Source organism: Vulpes lagopus, chromosome 13 (assembly GCF_018345385.1).
Source record: "Vulpes lagopus strain Blue_001 chromosome 13, ASM1834538v1, whole genome shotgun sequence".
Taxonomy (NCBI): Eukaryota; Metazoa; Chordata; class Mammalia; order Carnivora; family Canidae; genus Vulpes; species Vulpes lagopus.
This window is the reverse complement of record NC_054836.1, coordinates 42,906,843-42,920,251: the sequence shown is the minus strand read 5'-3', so window position 1 is coordinate 42,920,251 and position 13,409 is coordinate 42,906,843. Positions and strand designations below refer to the sequence as shown.

The 13,409-nt window shown below is 35.8% G+C and overlaps 1 protein-coding gene across 1 annotated transcript in view; it reads right to left on the bottom strand.

The window, feature by feature from the left end:
* Positions 1–202: 202 nt before the first annotated feature.
* The window catches only part of ZNRF2 (zinc and ring finger 2), a 104,359-nt gene continuing 91,152 nt past the window's right edge, over positions 203–13,409 (bottom strand). The window contains exon 5 of the mRNA XM_041727861.1: positions 203–11,186. The gene's annotated coding sequence lies outside the window, so the exon portion shown is untranslated. The remainder of the gene's footprint in view (positions 11,187–13,409) is intronic.

Genomic DNA, 13,409 nt, shown 5'->3' with positions numbered 1-13,409 from the left:
AATTCAAACCAAGTCATGAGATACCACTACATACCCACTAGAATGGCCAAAATTCAAAATATTGACAACAGCAAGTACTGACCGTAATGTGGGAAAACCCTCACAGAGCACTGGTAGGAGCGTAAAATGGTACAGCCAATTTGGAAAACAAGTTGGTAGTATCTCAGAAAGTGACACAAATATTTACCATATGACTCCATTATTCCACTCCTAGATATTTATTCAAGAGAAATGAAATCACATGTTCACATAAAGATTTATATATCAATGTACACTGCCACTTTATTCATAATAGCCCAAACTAGAAAGAGCCCAAGTGCCCACCAATAGGAGAATGGATAACAAACTGTAGTAGATTCATATAATGGAATACTACTCAGTAATTAAAAAAAAAGAGAACTAGTTCAAGCAGTAACACTGATGCCTCTCACAGATACGCTGAGCAAAACAAGCCTTATACAAATAAAGGACATACTTAATGTTTTCAGCTAATCTACAGTAACACAAGCAGATCAATGACTGATAGGGGATGAGGATGGACAGGTGGGAAAAGGGTGTAAAGGGGCTTGGTACCTTTTGAGGGGTGATGGAAATGTTTTCTATCTTGGTCGTGGTGATTGTTACCCAGGTGTATATATGTGCCCAAACTCATCAGACTGTACGCTTACAATCAAAGTTTTTGTTGTATGTACATTATAACTTACTGACATGGCCTTTAAAAAGCTGCGACAAAAAAATCTGGTTAGAAACATAATCACTACTCTTACTAAGGAAACGGTCCTCTAAAAAGTGGAAAATGAGCTAACAAATCTGGTGTCTCTCCTGCAATCCTAGTGTTTGTAGTACTTTCAATTGTTTTCACCTGTTTTAGCAGCATTGATACATACCAGGGTCTGGCACCAGCATGAAACTGTTAATAAATGCACAAATAAAGTATTTTCCAATGACTTTAATGATCTTATGCCTTGAAAGATCTGACACAAATGCTTTTTCAATAACTAGGTTTCACACACCATGTTATTTATGTATTTGCTATGCCATGCCTGATTACCAGCTTTTGCTAAAAATACTGAACCGTAAGCTCCATAAGGGCAGAAAACTTTCCTTTTTCCACATCAGCGTACATGCAGTGTCTCACATCTATCAAATGTTCAAAAAATATGTGCTAAATGAATGAACCAACACTTCAGTTCACCCTGCATTCCAGTTCAAGTAACTCCCACACATTCATCTTTAGGCTGAGAAGACTTCAAGATTTCCAACATAGCTCTACATAGCTCTACATAGCTTCTACATAGCTCATTCATAGCATGAATGAAAATCATGCTACAGCTACTCACATACTCACAAACAGTTACCTACAGTGGTTTTCTAGTGATTGCTGTGATGTAGCAATGCTATTTCTGAATTATTAACTGCTGCCATTTTTCATGCCTTTTGTTCCTAGTTGCTTATGGCAACTCACTCAGTGACTCACTGGCAGCTGCTGCTTCAGTGGGGAGACACAATGAGCATAAAACAAACTTTTTTTTTAAGTCAAAGGAAGAAACATGAACTCGAAAGCTAAAAGGCTAACAGCCATGGGCTGGAGGCAGAAAGGGCTTTTAGGAACCTACAAACTTGGTGTGCAAAGTGAAAAAAAAAAAAATTCAAGGACCTCAGCCTGGCTGAATCAGGCAGTTTTATTCTATGAACCACAGAGCTGGGAAGAATGGGTAATAATAAAGGAATAGTTTTCTCATTCAAAAAGAGCCAAAAGTTTGAGGAAAGAGAATTGCAGGAAATGTAGCTAGATCTTAGCTGTAGAGGTCTGTGACATGCTTGGCACTCTCCTCCCCAAGGGCTGACACTCCATTTGGAGTATGTGTGAGAAACCCCTAGATATAGTTGTATATAGGCTGTACAACAGGATCACACCATTTAAAAAGAAGAAACAATGGTCTCCCCTCCCTATGTCCCAAGTTGATCTAATTTTCAGCCAAGTGTTAATAAGCATTATTGCTTACAGGGATCTCAAAGTTGAAGAGAGCGATATATCTATCTGTCTTCCCACGTGTAGCCACCCTTGTGGATAAACTCCCTGGCAATTCCACCCAACGACTCCTTTTATCAGGACGCTCAAGCACAGAATACCCACATAAACCAGGGAGCATCTTACTTCACCACCGAGGGTCTCTCAAAGCTGGATTAGGAAGTGTCAGTTTTGTGAAAGAGGGTCTGTTTGACAAGCTTAGCATTTTAAGCATGGATGTGGTACAAAGTTAACTACTACTAGAAGGCCTGAAACTCATGCAACTGTCTCCACAAGGCTCTACACAGGGAGCAACTGAGACTAGAGCTATTCATTGGCACTTCCCACAATTCCTGCTGGCCATCACAAACACATCAACTCCTAACTATAACACTGATCAGAGCTTGTGCATCTTTACCAAGACGCTGTAGCCATAACAAAAGCCAGTGACATCTGTGAATGCAAATAAAGAGGATTCCTTAAATCATCAACCTTTTCAAGGTATTTGTAGCCTCGCTGAAAAAATTAGAAAAGTCTGATTCAGTTTAGTGACAACAGGACTAGATCTGCTCATGCATGGTACCTAATTAACTTTCAGAGATTAAGGTCTTTACCAAATTAGAATTATAAAACCTTCAAAAATATTTAGCTGATGACAGATTAGAGTGGAAAACCAACCTCCCAGACTCATGTAGACCTATCAGCCACTGGTTGCAAATGGCTCTTGAGTACTTAAAATATAGACTATTTCCAAATATAGATGTGCTATAAAATATGTATCAGATTTCAAAGACTGAACAAAGATCTAAAAATATCTCACTGGCAATTTTTGTACTGATTACATGTTAAAATGACAATAGTTTGGATATTTAAACACCTGAGGAAGGTCTTTATTAGCCTTTGCAATGTTTGAACTCCAACAATGGATGAACTGTTTGCTGTTTGACTTCCTTGATGGATATCCTCTGACTATTTGGATAATGAATATCCTTAACATTTACAGATTTAATAACACTTCAATTATAAATGAGCTACTTTAAAAGGTTCATGGCATACAGTTCTTTGATATTTTTCTGAAACGCAAATCTGCATGGCTAGCAGCATAGTTTGTTTTCAGTTACCCAGCTACTAAGTTATCAAGCCAATCAGAAGGGATTTAAGTCTTAAACTGACTTTGTTGGAAAGTTATTTTTTGATCAGGTACTTTTTAACTCTCATAAAATAATGAACACTGAATTCATAAGTTCATAGAAAAGAACAAGAATAAGGCACTATAAGGCAAAATTTAACAACGATCTGATAATCACAGCATCATTAAGGTATTGCAGAAAAAGTATTTTCATTTTATGTGAGAAGTCAAATCTTAAATCATGCAATGATATTTATGAATATAAGATTTTTTTCTTACATTTTAGGACAATTCTCTCTAAGGTATTAAGTTTCTATTATTCTCACAGGCCTTGCTTTGTAGGAATTCCTGGTCTAGGAAGTTCCAAGTTACCAACCCATGCATCTTTGAACCAATTTGGAGAAACCTGTGCAAGTTTAGTGTCCCTAGAGATGTGTTGTATTAGATTAGGGAATCTGTGAGAATGGACTCCTTGACCTAATATAATACAAGGATTTCCTAAGATATCTGCTGCTTCTCCAGGGACTAAATATAAAGTTATCAGTCCCCTTTTTCTGTCCTTCGCTAAACAAAGATAATCATGAAGTACCCATTGGCAACCCACAGCCTTCCAGGAACTAAGAAACCTCTTCTGGCCCTCCTCTTGCCTAGCCTAATCTATCTACTGCAGGTAGCATCCATCTTTCCTGTATAACAACTTCTACAAATACTCTACTTCCAACAGGAACTTTCTTCTGTTGTGAGTGGCTGAGAAGACTGGCATAATGGAAAGGATCTGGGACAAAAGAACCAAAGAGAAAAACTCATTAACGCTTCAGAATGCAACTCAGCATTTCACCATGCCAGCATGAGAAAACACAGCCCTATTCCAAAAGGCATATGAAGTTAAGGGAGAATGTGAGGATGGGCTGTTGGGAGAGGTCCAACTCAACCAACCTGGATGCCATTACACTGGCGCAGTGTACCCTACTTATCACGCACTTACTGACTCTTCTAACAGTGTTGGCAACATTTGTGTCTCAATAACTTCTGAACCCTAATAGCCACACACACACACACACACACACACACACTCTCTCTCTCTCTCTCTCTCTCTCTCTCTCTCTCTCTTTCTCGCAACTTGACAACTATTCCTGTCTGGTTTCTCTCTCAAGGCTCCGATTTCAGATTCGATTTCTTGGTAGTGTTATCTCTGGTTCTCCAGGAGATACTTCTGACATGATCAGTTTTCCCCAAGTAGAGATACCCTGTCCTTAAGATTCAACTCTTCCCAACATGGAGAAAGTACAGATGGAGCTGTCCTGGTCTTGCCCTTTCATCCTGCACATGTAAATGAATACACCAAGATGAGTTCATTTTACTAAGTTTAAGTTCTTCCTCTTTCCTTTCCCTATTGTCATTCCTTTAGTTTTGCCTCTTCTTATCTTACCTGAACTGCTATAAATTTTCTAACAAAGTCTCTCTGCCTCTAGTTTCATTCCTCTCTAATATGATGAGAGATCTGATGGTCCTTTTCCCTGCTTAAGACCTTTCAATTGTAGTCTGGCACATGCATCCCCTTCGTGCTCTGCCATCTGCTTACCTCTCTAGACCTAGCAACTCTCCAAGAATGTCCTGCTTGTCTGAACTATGCTCTCTGCTTGGGAATACCCTTCCCAAGCTTCCCACTGCACATGTCCTTTTATCCATATCCCCTGGAGCTATGTATGATCTATTTGTTCTTCAAGACTTTAATCATTCTCTTGCCTAGTTTAATGACCTTCTTCACTACCTCCACTATACCTTGTGTATATGTCTATAACAGCAATCTTTATTATATGCTCACTTATTTGCTTCTCCCACTAAAGATTAAGGTCTTAGAGGTTAGTTGGAGTGCCTAGGGAGCTCAGTTGGTTAAGTGTCTGCCGTTGGCTTAGGTCATGATCCGGGGGTCCTGGGATCGAGCTCCACATCAGGCTCCCTGCTTAGTGGGCTGCCTGTTTTTCCCTCTCCCCTTGCTGCTCCCCCTGCTTATTCTCAATCTCTCAAATAAATAAAATATTTTTAAAAAAAAGGTCTTAGAGATTAGTTATCTTGCAATTCTGTAATCTTGGTCCCTAACAGTCCAAGAACCAAGTACGCTTAATAATTGCTGGGCAAGTTAATCTCTAGATTTTAGCATGAAGGAAGAACAGAATCCACAATGTCCTCTATTATATACGTAGGTTTTAAAAACACATCAGCTAGAGTCTAAGACATTAATCCTGCATCTTATGACTGGAGAGAATAACAATTTATTCATAGACGGGCACAAATATTTTTATTGTCTATAATAACCACTAACATTATTAAGTGCTTAATGCGTTGTGTGTCTGTGGTGCATACATGTACCTTCCCAATGAATCCTCACAAAAACCTTGAGGTAGGCAGTAGTTTTACCTCTTTTTATAGGCAAAGGCAAGGCACAGAGAGTTAAGCATCTCATCCAATGTCACAGACATAGCAAAACCAGGGAGTCTGGCTCTGGAACCTGTGTTCTTAACCACTGTGCTACAAAGCTCAACACTTCTTATATCATGAAACCTGTGCTTCCAAAGATTAATACTCTTCTTTTTGAAACATAATGTAACACTACCAAGTACAATCTAAATTCGTAAAGTTATGATTATACACTGATAGACCATCCCTCCCCAAAACTTAATAGCTCTACTATAATCATATCTCAATTAAAACATTTTTACAAATTGGGTTTCACATTAGAAATTTCAAAGTACATTTTTACTTATGGTTACTCTTGGTTCATTACCACTACAGTTGTTTCTTAAGTTGTTACAGAAATTCAACCAAATGGGCATAAAAAAATAGTTAAACTGTGACATGTTAATTCATGGTAACCTTTCAGCAATCAGATAATTCTCAGTTTTACTGTAATATACTGTCAACTTCTAGACATTACAGTGGATATGACAAATTACCCTGGAAACATTCTCTTATTTTCTATTTCTAAATAAAAGGATAATTTGGCAAGATCATATGGAAGTTTTATTGATTAAAAAAATCAGTAATGAACTGTTCCATTTTAGTTTAGAACATACAAGCTGTTCCTAATACATGTTCTATATTTTTTGTGATGGATCCTTTGGATATTTTAATTTAACAGGAAAATACTTTCTAATAGACGAAATTAAGAGGTATTATAGAAGAGTTGTTGAAACCATGAACAAAAGCAATGAAGTTAATATCTATTATTACTGTGGTTTTCTAAAAAAACTGATACTCATATAGTCATTGCAAGATGTAATGGACTTGTGTAATAAAGATCAATACCATCATCAAATTCCAAACTCTCTTTTAATCTCCCTAAAGGATCTGTTAACTGTATCATATGCATATAGGTGCTCAAAATGCTACTAAAAATGTAACCTTTTCAAGATGCTAGCACCAGGGCAAAGGCAGAACTATAAGTTTATAAACAGAAACCATTGGTACTTGTCAATCTCAGCATATCAAATCAAAGGACAAGCATGAAAATTTATAATAGGAGAAATCAGTCACTTTTGATTCTAAGACTTGGGGTTCTAACAGGTATCTCACAGTCCAGGGCAGAGCTAAGAAGCGCAAGGTTGGCTGACAGATACTAATATCACTTTAAAATTTTTCCTTTATTACTGGGATGTGAGTTTATGCCATACTGCTCTTTGCTTCTCTATAAACAAGCAATCAACAATTGATCTTATTTTTAGCCATTGGTCTAAAATTAATGATGGCTTAAATATCTGAAAGTATACCAACTCTCCTAAATATAGTAATGTTTCAGCTAAAACTTAATATTGACATATCTGGTTTTCCTCAGTGCTTTTAATTCTTTCCAGAGAATCAGCTGGACTTCAAAGACCAGATATTTCCAATTCAATTCAAGAATTCTGTGATTTAAAAAGAACATTCGGCTTCCTAGCTTAAGCAGAGTATTCACAGAACGTGGCACTCAAAGTACTGTCTCGGTCAGTTATTACCAAAAGTTTTTACCCAGTCAGCTGTTCCCCAATTAGAATCACTAGTACACCAAATAGCAATTTCCTCTACAGAAAACCAAGTAGCAATATAGTTTTAGAATGAAAAGATCTGGATAGAGAAGTAGACAATAAAACAGACAATTTAACTATTATTATTATTCACAATATAGCAAAGAAAAAAATCAGAAGTTATACACTTCAATTAAGGGGTGGAGGTGATGGGCCAAAGACAAAATATTGGCATGCTAGAATTTTTTAAAACTTCAAAAGTATCTGTACAAGAACAAGGGACATTCACATTTAACACATTCTCAGTATGTACTGAGTTCACCTCAGGATAGATCAAACTGCAAGAAAATGGCCCCAATGCACTGGAAGATTTCCTGCAACTAACAAACTGTATTCACAATTAATAAGCAACATTTACCTCTATGCAGTTTTACAAAGTTCCCAATAATCTGATTTATATGGAAACTTCCTCTGTGGAAAAATAAGATGATGTGGATATTATCTTCGATGCATAAATATGGGTTATCAATCACATAGGAAATTCAATTATTGAGTTTTTAAAAAGAGTTTCATGCTTTGTTCGAACATAGTAGCTTACTGTTAGGAAATTTTCTTTCTTCAACTCTCCAAGGTGGTAAATAAAACTAGGTATTATTTACACTTAATTTACTATCTTTTTCATTTAAAGAAGTATCTCTTAGTTTTGCTATACAGTATGTTAATTTAAATGACTGCTCTTAAACTTCACTATACCCAAATTTAGAAACAAAAATAAGCTTTGAAAAGGAATCTGCCATTTTCACTAAAACATTTTTAACCTGAAATCTTCTCAAAATACATATTGCAAACATGCTGATGGTGCAGCACCCTCGGGCATTTTGAGTTACATTCTAATAAAGTGTGTTTAGCAGGTGAGAACTAAAATAACTGTAACATTTTAAAAGAAATATAAGATTGCACTAAGAAACCAAAACCCAAATAGCATGCAACAGTTTACAACATGGCCTTTTAAATGTTGTTCAGCTATCACAAGAAAATTATTATAGAAATCATTATTTATATTTCAATCACAGACACTGCTCTTAAAATACAATCTATGTCGGATTTAAAACCAGATCAGAAAAAACAGATTAAGATGAGGATTAGTCTAATTTCTCTGGCAAAAAGTCAAAAGTAAGAATAATCTTACTATCTCTTACACATTCTGGCAACAACAAAAAAAACCCAAAAAGCCAGATGAAAGAAAAATGAGGAGTCAAAATTGGCAATAAGTCCATTATAAAGAGTGGCACTAAAGTGAAATTTCAGAACATCGTGCTTTCTAAATATGCGAGTGCGATCTTACTGGAAAACATGTATTTACAAAGATTCTAGAAAGCTATCACCAATTTGGTAATCTAGGTTTTCAATCTTTATTTTGTCTCCATAATACCCAATTGTCAGTAGTTTCAAGCTACATACTTATATATCTAATGTGATTTTTATATCCTACTTAGACTATTCAGTGTCCACATACAGATTTACAAATATTGTAAGTGACATTGTGTAGAATATTGTAATATTTTCCAGGGTAGCGACTTTGAGTAAAAATCGGAGTATCTGGGCTATAAAAACTTTATTCTTCAATTTCTAAATTCTCAACTTTAGGGAATCACTGATGGAGACTGAACTTAAAGTAAAAAAATGCTAACCTCTGTCAATTTTAACAAAAAAAGGGATTGCTATCAACAGATTTTTTTTTAAGTTAATACTGTTCTAGACAAATAGAATAATCAAGGCGCATTAGACACAGATAAACACTGAACTCTCTTCTAAAGCACAGGAGCTTCTACCACAGCAGCTGCAGCACAGAACCGTGGCGCAGTCAGAGGCCGAGAGAGACCAAGAGGGCTAAAGGGCCGGATAGGACAAAGATGGGAAAGAACGAAGTATTAGAAGATTAAAAGTCAAGGAGGAAATCGTATCAGAAAAATCAACTTCCAGGAGAATATGAATAGGTCATTACCAGAGGCAGAGTTAATCTCTGTCTTTAAGAATGGAAGACGACAAAACAATTCTTACTATAACAATATACCAGTATAGAAAAAAATGAATTATTCACAGAATATTCTAAGAGGTTTTTTCCTGGGGTGAGTGGGTATGTGTGTTCTGTGTGAAAGCTTACAATATTAAAAATGTGAAACAAAATGGATTCGTATTCAGATTTCATGATAACAGAAAAAAATTTAAGGAAAGGATATTTTCCTTAAGGGAAAATTACTTCCCAAAACTGGTTTAAAAAGCACCTATGAAACCATGCTGTCAGCTGTCACAAAGGAGGCTTGGGATGCTTTCATCAATTGCAGCATAACAAAAGGCATTTCACAGCATAACTTTAGGGAAAATGTTATCTGGTCTATAATCACACAGAAAGCAATGAAAAACTCTTTCAATTGCTTCATAACCACCAATTTTTCTGGGTAGCAGCAGTTGCTCCTGAACGTGCCCTTTCAAAAAGTATGAAACAGAAGCAGAACAGGGAAAAAAAATTGAGAATAAGAGTAGCAGCATTAAATAGAAAAGCAAATGCTTAAATAAAGCAAGCTTAAAATAAGGAAACAGTACTGTGCAACTTTCAATTATATCAAGTAAAGTGCACTGCTTAAATGTTCACTGATAACATTTTCCCTGTATGTTGAAAATATGAAGTCTACATATTGGTATCTTTTTGTATTAAAAAAAAAAAAAAAAGACATTCACTACTGTAAGCCCTGAAAGCTCTCTTCCAGTATTTTTTAACCATTCAGATGTATTTTGTGGGAATATTTATTCACATAATTTTGCTTAATACATTTCTTTCTACACAAGACTGAATTTAAAAGTCTCTGTAACATTTTCAATTACAGTAATAACACATTAATAAATTATAAATTAACAAAATCTTCATATTTGCTTTAAAAAAATCATTTATCAAACACTAACCTCCAGATTATCTGGAAAATTAAAGATGCAAATTGCTATAAATCCGGCATCCCAATTAAATTCAGATTTTTAAAAGTATATAAAATGTCTCTCAAATTATTCCAAGTTCCACCCAAGAAAATTTTATTTTACCCTTTTCATAAGTTACTAACCTGCTAAACATTCTACCCAAATGTGGGAAACTGGAGATGCAAAGCACAATAAAATAATTACATGAAAAGAACAAATAAAAATACCCGTTAAAACAAAGTTATTATAGCTGGCAGCACTTAAAATTGGTAATTTGTATTTTTTAAAAAGTTGCATAGCTGCAGGATGATTCATTACTGATGAACTACTGAGCAGTTTTACTTAAGAGGAAATAATACATTTAATCGCAATTCAATAGACAATCTTAGATTTAGTTCATTAAAATGTCATTATGTAACGTGATTTACTCTTTGGACTGCATTCTGATACTGTTCAACCTTTAATTTCAAACATTACCATGTTTTAGCTCTCCTACGTAGAAGTCTATTTTATACTCCTGGGGATAAAAACAGAAGAACTTGAGATCATGGTCTACATTCAGAGAATGTTTTACTGCTTGATTACATATCTTGGTTTCACATTTAAGACTTTAGTTTATAAGAAGTACATTATGTGGTCTTCAGTTTAAGAAGAGATGAATGCAGAAACATCATGTTGGGGAAAATAAAGTGAGCCCCCAACTAAAATACAAGTCAAAACACAACTAGTGGCGCGGCTCTAGACAACTTAATAAAATCAACTTCTAAATCAGTTAACTTTGGCGTCTGAATACAAAATGTTTATCAGCGTTACCTATGTAGATGACTATTAAGGGATGTGCAGCATTTTCAAAATCCCTGTGTGTCCTTTATATGCATGTTTGGTACACTGAGTTCTGTGGCAACTGTCCTCTCTTCAGCAGGGTTATTCCCTGTATGATTGTCCATCTCTGCATCACCAAGTCTCACAGAACTCAGATTTCGGGCTGAGTATGCCTGCAGTTTTGTTTTCTTTTTCCAGAGACAGATCCTCATGTCCTCTCAGTTTTTCAAGCATCTTGGAAAGACAAGAAAACCTGCGCAGAAGCAGATGCATGAGGTTTAAGCAGTAGTCCATGATATTAATACAAATCAAAGTAGAAGATCCATTTCCCCCAGGAACAATGCTTTAGTTGCTAGGCGCTTTCAGACACTTACTTACTGTTCTAAAAACTCCTAAAATTAGTGTTCTGCAAAAGAAGAGATTTAAAGGTCACTGAAGGACCAATTAAAGCTTAAAATAGTCACAAAATAGCCACCACATAAGAGTCATTTCCCCTCTGCAATAAAGACCACTCCAGAGTACAGCAAACACACAACACACAAGCACCTACACACCACCTATTAACCTTTCCCCAAATAACGGACAACCTCAAGTAAAAACAGTAAACAATTTCTAACTAATCAAAATCTTAGACAGTTACGTATCTCTATCTTGGACCATCCATTAAATACTTATGCTGAAGAGTATCAGAAATGCTGCACATGCTGCTAGATGTTCCCTTTTTTTCTAATCTTCTAGTAATAAATCCTCTTCAAATGCACACATTTAATCTGGCACAGCAAAAGGGATAGGAGAAATTTATCGTTTGATAAATAAGAGCAGTCAGAACAGAAACAAAAATCTGAGTCAAGATATTCCATAACTATACATTTGTAAAAATGACTCTTCAAGGCCCATAGAGTCCATTGATTTATAAGACCTCTAAGGGCAAGTGCCAGCAAACTCAGGTTTTTTTTTTTTTTTTAAGATTTTTAAAATTTATTTATTCACAAGAGACACACAGAGAGAGGCAGAGACATAGACAGAGGGAGATGCAAGCTCCCTGCAGGGAGCCCCATGTGGGATACCAGGACCCTGGGATCGCGACCTGAGCCAAAGGCAGAGGCTCAACACCACTGAGCCACCCAGGTGTCCCACTCAGATTCTATTAAAAAAAAAAAAAAAAAAAGTCAGTAAAAAGACAATACTGATACCTAAGGTAAGAAAACTGAAATGCTATTTAAGACCAACATGCATACTGACTACCAGAGGAGACTCATGTTCCTTATATCCATAGGCTCACTGTGACACTAAAGGAAAAATTTAGCTGATTGGACCATGAAATAAAAACTTGAGGACCATAAAATCCCACCTCACACAAAAAAGTTTATTGCCTCTAAAATACATTTTACCTATAGGTGAAAACTTTAGACCTATTACCTTGGTATGTAAAATACTAAGATAAAAACTTCATTTATTAGCATTAGTTTTTAGTACTTCTCTTAAAATGCTTCTATAATTTTAGTCATAATTTTAGATTGGCCGAGATGTAAGGTTACACTAAAGATACACCAAAAGCATCTTCCTCTTCAAAAAACCTGCTCATCGTGAAATCCAAACATACCTGCACATATACTCAAAAGTATCATTCTACTGCCACACTTCCTTTACACGGCAATCTTATCCCAATTTACACCTCTAGTGTGTCAATATGATGTGAATCACCTCACAGTAAAAGTTTCAAAAGCTAATAGTCTTCTCGTACCCTCCAGCTTACAATGGCTTTCACATTTCCCATGGAGACCCACTTTAATTGTGAAGAGGTCTCATTTCATGTTGCAGTTCTTACTTTGGTTGCTATAACAGCTCTTCAGTGACCTCAAATCTCCTCTTTCAATACTCTAATCTTCTGCTATTAAATTATCCTCATTAAGGGCAACAACCTGCTCCAGTTTTCTGTCTTCAGGCCTAGCCATTCAGTAAAGACTTGTTGGTTACCATCTTAAGTCTCTGAACATAGAGGCTCCAATTCCTGAAACTATTCCAGCACTGGCTAAAATGTTCTGCCTTGATGTAAAAACCCAATGTTTTATGTCAGTTCTGCCAGTCTTCTCACAAAAAGCTTTTCATATATGTGAAGTTACTTTTTCAAAGCTAAATTATTCATTTAACTCACTTCATGGAATATGGAAAATAGCAATAGTCAAGTGAGTTTATCATTCAATTCACTGAACACTTTCAGATAATGCAGGATAATGAATAAGTGATATCAGCAGAGCAAAACATTCTGTATTTGGTTTAAAATTCAATTTTTTTCTGTTTTGCTTCTACTATATATAGACACGCACACTATATAACAGGCTGAAGATATACTAAAGTGCAAGATTAAACTGAATGAATGAATACATGATGCAACTTTTTGAAGAAAATGCTCCTACTTAATTACAGCAAAATAGTTAAGAACACAATCTTAGGAGCCAATATGCTTGGGTTCAAA